The following is an 11,305-nucleotide window of genomic DNA, read 5'->3' as shown; positions in this document are numbered from 1 at the left end:
CACGGTGACTCACACGGAGAAGCTCCAACCGCTCAGAGCGCGGACCCTCCTCAGGGCTGCCCCCCGGGAGCAGCGTTGCCCACCCGGGTGGGCACTGAGCCCCGCGGTTTGCACTGAGCTCCACGCAGCCCTCACCCCATCTGATCTGTGGGAAATCGAGGTTCAGCGGTGGCGATAGCCAAGCCAAGCCGGGCGGAGTCTGGGGTAACTTGACCTTGTCCATGGCAGGCACACCTCCGGTGTCACCCCCTGGGTTAAACGCCTGAACTGCGCAGCCATCTGCTGGGCGGCCCGGGTCCCCGGTTTGTGAGCCTGGGGCGCGGCGGGCCCTGCTGGCAGGCGGGGGGCAGCAAGGGCACCCTTGGGGGGACTGAGGAAGGGTGGGGGCTGTCTGATAAGTGGTGATTGTAAACCCGCTGGCCAGGACTCTGCTGTTTGATTCAGTGGAGTTTTCAAAGAACCAGTTAGAAGAAATGCTATCACTTTGGGGGCGGGGAGGTGAAAAGACTTTATGAAAACAGCCTCAGAGAGTAGCCACAGCTGGTCCTTTTGAAGTGAAAGTCATATTGACGGTGCACGTCCATCAAAAGTGAGAGCTGAAAGGACCCTTATCCTCATAGAAATTATACACATCACACACCACACATACCACACACATACATCATACATACCACACACATCACACACACACATACCATACACTCCACACACACTCCACACACACACACACACCATACACACTGACATCACACACACACACCACACCACACAGGCCATACACTCCACACACATACATCATACATACCACACACATCACACACACCACACACACACACCACACACTCCACACATACATCATATATACCACACACATCACACACACCACACACACACACCACACACTCCACACATACATCATATATACCACACACATCACACACACCACACACACACACCACACACTCCACACACACACACACCACACAGACCACACATACCACACACTCCACACATACATCACACATACCACACACATGCAGACGCACACACACACACACACACACCATACACACTGACATCACACACACACACCACACCACACAGGCCATACACTCCACACACATACATCATACATACCACACACTCCACACACACCATGCACACACACCACACCACACATACCACACACTCCACACACATACATCATACATACCACACACATCACACACACCACGCACACACACCACACACTCCACACATATATCACACATACCACACACATGCAGACGTGCACACACACACACACACACAGACCCAGAGAGGGCGCAGGGTCCGAGTCCGAGCTGGCTTTCATGCCACCTGTGCCCCTTGCCAACATGGTCCGAACGTGACCCCGTGGACGTGCTGGCCATGTGCCCGCTCCCTTGAGCCACATGTGAAGCCTCATGACGGGGCTGCCCCCACTCGCTTCGCCCACCTCTGCCGTGTAAGCGTGTTAAAAGCCAGGGCCGCCGTCCATGGACCTGCTCTGAGACTCCACCATGTAACTCAGGGTGCCCATCGAAACCCTCAGCACTTCCTCACCGCCCCACCCAAGGGAGCGCATGGAAAGTCAAGAAATGCCCGCCCTCACTCTGGCCCCTTCCCCGGGGGCGGGGGAGCCACAGGCCTCATGGGTCACACGTGGTGGGATGAGCAACCTCTGTGGGGCCACACCCGATGGGGTTCCCCCTTCCACCCAGAAGCGTGGAGACATCACCCCCGGGATCTCAGTGGGGCAGACGCCCCACCCCGTGAGCAGGACCGCCTGTGCGGTGGCCACAGGAGCTCGGGCACCGGGCCACCAGCCTCGGCACAGGGTACAGCCAATCTACTGTCGCGCACGTGGGTGTCCTGTCCTTGGCAAGCGTGGCGGGCGGGCGCGGTGGCAGGGCAAGTAACGGCTAGAAGGAGAAGACGTCTTGAGTCTCTTACCTGGGACTGCGCCTGCAGCTCCCCTGGCCTCTGCCCAGTGCCAGCCCAGTCACGTTCGCAGGCTGCCAGGGCAGTGCCATTAATATTTAAAGGGGGAACGGACAGGGGAGGGGGGAGGGGTGGGGGAGTCATCTTCATCTCTCGGCGGCCGGGTGTATCGTCTTTCCTTCTCTGATGACTCATCATCGCTTCTGAGCCCTGAGGACTGAATGCCCAGGCCTGGAACAGGCTTCTCCACTAAGAACAGGAATTCAAAGAGGAAGCGGAGCCGGCCGGCATGGCTCAGGGGTTGAGCATGGACCTCGGGACCAGGAGGTCACGGTTTGATTCCTAGTCAGGGCACACGCCCGGGTTGCGGGCTCCATCCCCAGTAGGGGGCGTGCAGGAGGCAGCCGATCCATGATTCTGTCATCATTGATGTTTCTATCTCTCTCTCCCTTCCTCTCTCTGAAATCAATAAAAACATTTTCTTAAATCCCTTTTAAAAAAAATGGGGAGGGGGGGTGGTGGTGAAAATTGTGACTCTGAAGAAAAGGGAAAGTTGGAAATACAAAGAGGCTATTAGGAGATACCCACCACAGAAGGAAGAATCGGGGAAGAATCTTTGACAAAGAGGCTATTAGGAGATACCCACCACAGAAGGAAGAGAGAGAATCGGGGAAGAATCTTTGATCAGCTGACGAATTTTATTTCAATATTTCTCTGATGACTTTTATGTCTTCTCCGAAATGGAACTTTATTGTTCGGGAGAACAATGGCAGCAGCTTAATTGTCTTTTTATGTTCTAATTCCGAAAGTGTTGTTTTTCCCCTAGTTTTCCAAGCACAGCCATAATCTCTGCGATCCAGCTTTTGATTGAAGGATGATGGAGCGAAATTTGCGACTCTTGTGTCTAACATGGTCATTACACGCTTGGAGATACAGTAATTGCTTTTTTGTTGTTGTTGTTTTTTCAAGTGTTAGTAATGTCTGGGCTATAAATAAACGGGATGTTCTCTGCTCATAAACAACTTCCATCTGGGATCCAAAATGAAAGTGCTTTTGGCTTGATATATATCCATGTATTGCCAGTATCTGAAATTTATTACCAAGAGAGGCTTCATCGACAATTACTTTGTTCCTAGCCACATGTTCCTGAATTTTCAAATAATTTCAAAATGCCCTATGGACTCAGATTTCCTTAGTGCAAATATATCTTTATAGCAACAATTGATTTTTAATTTCTCTCCCACCCTACAGAAGCCCCAGATAGCATCATCACCATGAAGAAAATCTCACATGTAATACACTAGAAGAAAAGTACTGTGAAGACAGAGACTGCATAAAGGAGGCCATCCCTCACTTGTGGGGTTAAAAAAAATAAAAAGTTCAGTTTTTCTATCCATTTGTCTGATTTGTCAGAAATCTTTGAGTTAGCGAAACCCCTGAGAGCTAGTACAGCCAATGGAAGTAAGAGTGTTCCCCAAAATTATGGCATTGAAAATAAATGCTTTGTTAAGAAAGCCCTCTATTTGTATACAAAATCCTCCCTAGCCAACTGAATCAACGCTCCAGCGTGAAAATTACAGGGAAAAAGCCATGTGATTGTACCAAGTGGATGTTAATTGAATGAGAAAATGTCCCTGGTGGCCTTTCACACTTACACATTTTTCATCATTATTTTTACATGTTATAGTTCCTCTTGAAAAACAGCAGCATATGGAGAAGTAAAAAAAGAAAATTATTTTCTTTTTGAATGTTGAGAGGACAGATTTGGAATCCAAGAAGGCAAAGACAGTTGTTGTTTTCCCCAAACGAAACTAAAAAGCAATGAGAGATGACAAACTCGCATGCGTGTTGACGGTGAGGGGTACTGTCATGCGATAGAGCCGTTCAGATGCTGTGGTCGTTTCTGAGACAGTTCCTAAGATCTTATCCATGTCAGTTGCTGAAATGTTTCAAGTTGAAGAATACTGACTACGAAAAACTACCATTTTCAATCACAAGGTCTGAGCATTAGGAAGATTTTCTGATGAAGCCGAGGCGTACAGAGTGCTTGGGAAGAACACATAGGTTCCTGCGAAGCTTTGGTGGGCACGAGGGTACAAATGGCCCGTCGCTATTGGCTGCAGACCCTGGGGCGGCCGGGCCACACCTGGAACTGGGCTTGGAGTGAGGGAAGAGACGGCGAAATTAGGCAAAGGCTGTGAAATGAAGAAGGGGGATGCTCACTTGCTCAGCCAGGGTCTGTTTGAGCAGAAGCCCTTTCTCAGAGTGAAGTGTCCAGGAAATCAATGGAACCTTCCATGGAAGTCCTGCCCACAGGTGGCCTGGGCTCGCGCTGCCCGCTCCCACAGCCCAGACATGAGCAGAAGTCCAACCCACTAGTGCTCTTGAAACAGGAGATGTTTCTCTGATTCTGGGCGCCTTCCAACCACCCGGGCCTGTCCCAGGGAACAGCCCCTGGCGAGGGCCGTGCCCACACGCGGCCCATCAGTTAGCCAGTGGGCCCGATGGGCTAGCACAGTGGTTCTCAACCTTCCTAATGCCGCAACCCTTTAATCCTCCGGTTACTCGGATGTGGGCGTATCTGCATGTGGGCGGACCCGCCTGGAGACGGATAGAGGAGCGGTGTCTCGGTTCCTAAGACCATCGAAAATATGTGTTTTCCGATGGTCTTAGGCAACCCCTGTGAAAGGGTTGTTCGACCCCCAAAGGGTCGCGACCCACAGGTTGAGAACCGCTGGGCTAGCAGGCCCTCCGGGAGATCCTGCCTCCAATCATCTCTCTCCTCCAACTCCAAGGACAGAACAAGAGGTTTGCATCCAACGAAAAAGCCAATGATCCCTTCCTAACAATGGGATGAACGTCCAGTTCACAACATCTGGTTATAGAGCTATTTCTAAACACAGCTGATCTAAAAGCTGTAGCTGAGTATGTACGGCCATGGGGACCTGTCCCTGGTCTATTGTGAATGAGTAGAGCAGCATACAAAGTAGTGTGCAAACAATATTTGGGGGACGCTGCACATATACGGGGGGGAGGGGACAAAAGTAGGTCTAGATGTGTGGGTGCAGGAAACAGTTTATTCTCATATCATTACTTACTGATTCTTGATTTACTTTCCATATGGACAACTGTCAGCCTCCTTTTGCCCCATGCTGTTGTTTAACCGTGTGAGACCGCGTGACAGCGGAAGGACTCCTCAAATGGTTGGTCCTTTGGTAACAAGAGTCGTGGTATTTTTCCTTTGTGATTTTTCTGTTTTGTTTTTTTTTCAAGCAGTTTTTTTTTCTGTTACATTGAGGATTCAAATCGAAATGTTATATCCATAAATAATTTAATAGAATTAAACAATCCAAGATAGGAATCGTGTACAAGAGATGCGTTTATATCTGCGTGTGGGCGATGTTTACAGAACAAAATAGTCCCTGACACTTTAAGATGCGTCGTCGCTTCCTTTGGGCTTGGAATTTTATTTTATTAAAAAATAAAATGTATCCGGAACAACACGTTTGCCTTCGTTGAGTGAGCAGGACCATGTCTCTGAGATCTATTCTAGGAAAATAAAGGGGTGTCCTGGTCTGGGGGGTGGCCCTTGCCGACAGGCACTGGGATCAAACAAGGCCATGCGCACCCCGCACCCCTGGCTTTCTCGTTCTCCGGTTGCCATGGGCACGTCCCGCGGCCCTGCCTGGCTTTTCTTGTTTCAGAACAGCAGATGGGCGTGGAGGCAGGATGTGCTACACACACTCACCCTCCCACTCAGGACCGGAGCCCACAGATCCCTGGGCATCATTTCCCTTCGGCTGCATCCGAGCCAAGAGCGTGGTGGGCCAACCCGCTGTGAGCAGACATGATGGTCGGTCACGGTCATGCGATGGCAACCAAGCTCCGGAAGCGGAGTGGGGTTCCCGGGCTGCTCACTTGGGTCAACATGGACCCTTCTTGTATTTCCTACTAGTAAGGACTCGATGAAATCGTTGGCACCGCTCTGCAGAACTCCAGTGGGACCAGAGACCGGGCCAGGCTCCTGGAGCTCTTGCCGGGCGGGCCCATGGCCGGGTGGCCGGAGCGTGCTGTGGGTCCGTGCCCGCCCCGCACTGGGGGTTCGATCCCGAGCTGCCTCTTTCTGCACCCCTTCCGGGTGTGGCGAAATGCTCCTCTGCTCTTATGGTCCTTTCTCTTCTAGTTTTAATGCAAAACCATAAATGACAGAGTGCAAAGTGACATTTTCATTTCATCCATTTGCAAAGAACGCCTTGTTCCGGGAAACTAGGTCTGAGAGGAATCTAACGTACAACACCTTTTCCCGGGGAAGCGTATCATTTAACCTCTTTGCCTTCAGTATTAAAAACAAAAACAACAACATGGCCGTCGCCTCAAGAGTGGAGCCATGATTATGTTTCTACTGTGAACTCGGCCTGCGCGGTTGCGGATGCTTCTGGGGATGGCGTGGGCACCTCTGCACGCCCGCATCCTCCATCCCCTTACTGCTCTCAGGCATCATGTGATCCCTGGGCCTGGAGTGCGCACCAGCTGCTCTGCGAGACCTCGGATCGCTGGGGAGAAGCCAGTCTCTGCGAAGCACTTACCGACCCGGCCCGGGGTGGCCCTAGGGAAGAGCGGGTCTGTGGCGGCCTCTGGTCTGTGCATCTCAGGAGCCCTCGCTGGGGACACAATAACAGAATTCAGTGCAGATGCCTCTGTGGGACCCAGGGCGGTGCTTCCGGGGCGCTGCCGGCAGAGCTGGGGTGGCGGGGCCGGCGTCCGGGGAAGAGGCTGGTTTCATTCAGAGCAGCCGAACCAACCAACGCTTTGCGGGACCCTCTGCCCCTAAGCGGCCAGCCGCCTGCGCTCCTGTCGGCCTGGAGCTGCCTGGGCGGCAGTGCAGGTGGGAGAGGAGTGTCATGTTCAGCCCCTTCATGGCGATCCACCGCCAACAGCTCTCACTTCGCTTCCCTTTTCTAATTCTCTCTCTTCTTCCAGGACCGTTCACTCTTCCTTTGTGCTTGCCGGGGACCAAGGGTGGCGGGGAAGACAGGGAACATGATCAGCTTTTCCCACTCATTCTCAATTCCTTTCTATACCAACAACTGCTTGATGGGTTCATTGCAATGTGTTTCATCGGCTCTCCACGTAAGTTAGCATATAACACAGGGCGGGGCAAACGTACGTTTACAGTTGTTTGCTTGGGAAATAATACAATAACTAATAAAAATAATACCAGAATAAACAGGGTTTTTGCGTGCTCGCAACTGTACACCTGCCTTTGCCACCCTGTGTACTAGCTACTTTGAACAGAAGGGATCATGACATGACATAAATGACCGGGAATAAAAATGCGCTCGAATATCAGAATCCCGTCTCATTCCAAGGCCGCCCGTCAGACTTATTAGGTACGAGCAGCAGGAACCCGGCATCTGGCTGAGTTCTGCCGAAAAGGAATGTGTTCTGAAGGCTGTTTGACAACCTCCTGGCATCGCCAGAGAAGCTGGGCTTGGGGAAGAAGAAAGAAGGTTCGACAGCCAGAGTCCCAGGCAGAAGCCGTGCCGCTGACACAGGCTGTGGAATGAATCGCTCCAGTATTTAGCGGAACCATCGGTCCGGCCTACAGTTTCGTGTCTGACGGTTTGGGCTGGGCTCCCTCGCGGGTCTGTCTTCAGTGCTGACGGAACTGGGCTGACACCGCGGGCGAGGCTGTGATGCTCGTCAACCAGGGGGCTCGCCCCGGCCCGTCCACACCGTCCACACCGTCCACACTGTCCACACCGCCGCTCAAGGCGGGTCCCAGAGCGCGAGGGACGTGCCATCACAGAGGACGGATATAACTGGTCACCCCCCCCCCACTCTCGCTGTGTTGTATCAGACCCCAAAATGCAATCTAAGATGTGACGTGTGCGATGTAAACAGCTGGCTTTAACTCGTCAGGATGGATTTATCCTCCTTGGGGGGAGTTAACGCTGTTCGGGTTCATAATTATAAATGTAGTAAATTTTAACAATAAAGATTCATTAAGCAATGTATACGTCATGACTCTTGTGTCCATTTCTCTGTTCATGTGTTTCATAGTTTAAAGTACTTTGGCCTTTAAACTAGATTTGGCACAAACATATACATTTTCACTTAACATTAAGGAGCAAATACCAAAAATAAATAATTCTAGTTTTTTATAAGGTTTCCTTTACTGCTATATCAGATACATTTCTCTTGAATCCAACTCAACATCTTTTGGTGGGTGGGACAGGAACCCCACCCGCTCAGGCACCCGGCTAGGGCTCAGCATACAGGCTTCTGAGGATTGTGTTGCCATGATGGGTAACTGGTCAACAATGGGATAGACTGTTATTTTCATTAAAGTCCAGCATTTTCCTCTCTAATCAAATACCAGTTGGTGTCCGTGTTCAAATGACATGGAGACCCAGCTTCCAGCTGCTTCCCCATGAAATATTGGTTCATTTACTCTCATTGGCGGGCCATCTTAGATAACTTGGAGAGAACTTAGCACAGATTGAACAAATTAAAGATATTTGTGTAATGTGGCTCTTGCCATTTTATGACATTTCAAAGTTTAAAATTTTCTCTGAATAACATTTGCGAAGGCAAATGGATGTCTGAAATTTAAATGTGGTATTAAAAATATTACTCTACTGCAGTTTATGGCATATTAGGGAAGAGCTTTCACGTCTGTCAAATCTTTTTTTAAAAATATCTTTTATTGATTTCAGAGAGGAAGGGAGGAGAGAGAGAGAGAAACATCAGTGATGAGAGAGAATCATTGATCAGCTGCCTCCTGCATGCCCCACACTGGGGATCGAGCCCACAACCTGGCATGTGCCCTGACCAGGAATTGAACCGTGACCTCCTGGTTCATGGGTTAATGCTCAACCACTGAGCCACACCGGCCGGGCCAGCCATACACTCTTTGTCACAGCTACTCAATTGCCCCTGTCCTGTCCAAGTAGCCCCAGACATTACAGGGAGAAACGGGTGTTCCAATGACACCGGTTAGAAGAGCAGCCTGGATTGGGCCTATGAGCTGTCATTCACCATCCCTGCTGTGCAGCCCAAGGACCCCAGCGGCTAACTGGTCCCCACACCCTGTGCCAGAAGAGAGCCTCGAAAGCTGTGCTTCTCCCTTTGTTCCCCCCCCCCCCCCCGGCCCCCCACAGGCCAAGGCAAGCTCGGCAGGGCTGCTCCGATTCTCCCGGTGACGGGCACCTGCCCAGGTGCAGTAGCACCCACGCTGGGACGACGGGGTCCGAGTTCTCGCCCTCCCGATCGCATGTGCATCCATCCTTCCTGCAGGCACGGCACCCGCCAGAACCAGGGCCTGAACAGCTCCCGCCTCAGTTACATATGCCTCCGGCGCTGGCCCTTCCTAACACCACCTGCACCCCATTATGATGAGTCGGGGTCACCAAGCCAGAAGTCCCTCTAGTGAGCTTGTGTGTCTCCTCTGCCAGGAGACCTCCTGTCCAGACCGCCCTCGGTCACCCGGAGCCTCCCTTTACTCTCACCCAGGAAAGCAGGGCTCCGAGTCCTGGCCCCTCCTTCCCAAGACCCTCGCTCGTGAGAAAACCGAGGCATCTCCCACCGCCCAGCAAGCGATGCTGCAAACTCTCCTGGGGGACTCATTCTTATACACGCCATGTGCCCTGTGCACCATCAGAGGAGAATCTCGAGAACTGGGTAATTATTATACACGCCACGTGCCCAGGGCACCATCAGAGGAGAATCGCGAGAACTGGGTAATTATTATACACGCCACGTGCCCAGGGCACCATCAGAGGAGAATCTCGAGAACTGGATCATTAAAATCGGTGCTCATTCTCATGTGTCGGACTCCCTTCTCACCTCTGGTGAAAGGTGCCCGTGTGCTCAGAGCTTTGGGAGAAAGTCAGAGAGTGAGCACTCACCCCAACAGACCCCGGGACCACAAATCCCTGAGGTCATCAGTGTTGCTGACTCAGCCTCTGTTTCTCCAGGGCCAGCCTCACCCTGTGGGGGAGGGTAGAGATCATAACATGTCTGTGCTCCGTAAACACTCACTGAGCTCCATGTATACAAAATACTGTGCTAAGGTTGGAAAGGTTAAAGAAAGATGAGTGACAGGTGGCGCCTACTCCCAAGAAGCAAAATATTGTTGGAGAAGAAAAACCAAAGACAATCAAGGCGGAATGCGACCCGGTCCACAAACCATGTCCAAAGACAGTCGGAAAGAGCCGCCGCGGGAAGAGGGTCCTCACGTATGGCGATGGGAGGAGATCTGACTCTGGGCCGTGGGCACACAGTGCAATGTGCAGACCTGGTGACACAGAAACCCACACCTGACACCTGTATGACCATATTCACCAACGTCACCCCAATAAATTAATTAAAAATAGAATCACAGGCCTGGCTGCGATTCAGTTGAGCTTCAGCCCAGAAACCAAGAAGTCACCGGTTCGATTCCTGATCAGGGCACAGGCCCGGGTTATGGGCTAGATCCTCAGTGGGGGACGTGCAGGAGGCAGCCGGTCCATGATTCTCATCATTGATGTTTCTATTTCTCTCTCCCTCTCCCTTCCTCCCTGAAATCAATAAAAATATATATATTTTGTTAAAACAGAAGTGGGAAAGACGGAGGAAGCCTCGTCAGGAAGTTGCTTCTCATTGGAAACTTCGAGAATGGGAGAAGGAAGGGCCGGGGAAAGGCTTGCTTGCAGGAGAGCATGTTTGTGCAACGCCCCGCAGGCTGGGGTGCCTGGATGTGGGGTCCGCTCGGGAAGAACGGGGAGTGAGGTGGACAGGCTGGCGAAGGGTGGACCACGGCAGCCCAATGCCATGCTGGAGACTGAACACAGTTTGTAGGCCACGGAGAGCACCAAGGGGCGCTCTGAGCAAAGGGGTTGCCTGAGAGCCAAGCTAGGAAGGGGGGCGGGGTGAACAGGGGAGAAGTGGCACCTGTCCTTCCTCCAACTCACCCTGCCGCGGGGAGAACAAGATGAGAGTATAGTAGGCGAAATGCACAGCACAGCTCACTCCGAGTGTTCGGGGTGCAGTGCAAAACAAGGGTTACCCCCTTTAACCCCCCCAACCCCCGCCGGGGTGCTCAGTGGCTGAGCATCCACCCATGAGCCAGGAGGTCACCATTGGATTCAGGGTCAGGGCACACGCCTGGGTTTCACCGGGTGGGTGGTGGAGGCGCCGGAGCCAGGCTGTGCGCTCCAGCATCCTGAGGTCAGCGCTCCCGGGGGACCCTCGCTCCCCTCGCTCCCCAGGCGCAGCGCTGCAGAATCCAGGGGCGCGCCCCCCTTTCGGAGTCTGACGTCAGGTTCCCACAGCCGGCAGGGGCTGGGGAGCGGGGAGC

Source organism: Myotis brandtii, unplaced genomic scaffold (assembly GCF_000412655.1).
Source record: "Myotis brandtii unplaced genomic scaffold, ASM41265v1 scaffold565, whole genome shotgun sequence".
In the NCBI taxonomy this organism is placed as follows: domain Eukaryota; kingdom Metazoa; phylum Chordata; class Mammalia; order Chiroptera; family Vespertilionidae; genus Myotis; species Myotis brandtii.
This window is presented reverse-complemented; position numbering follows the sequence as displayed.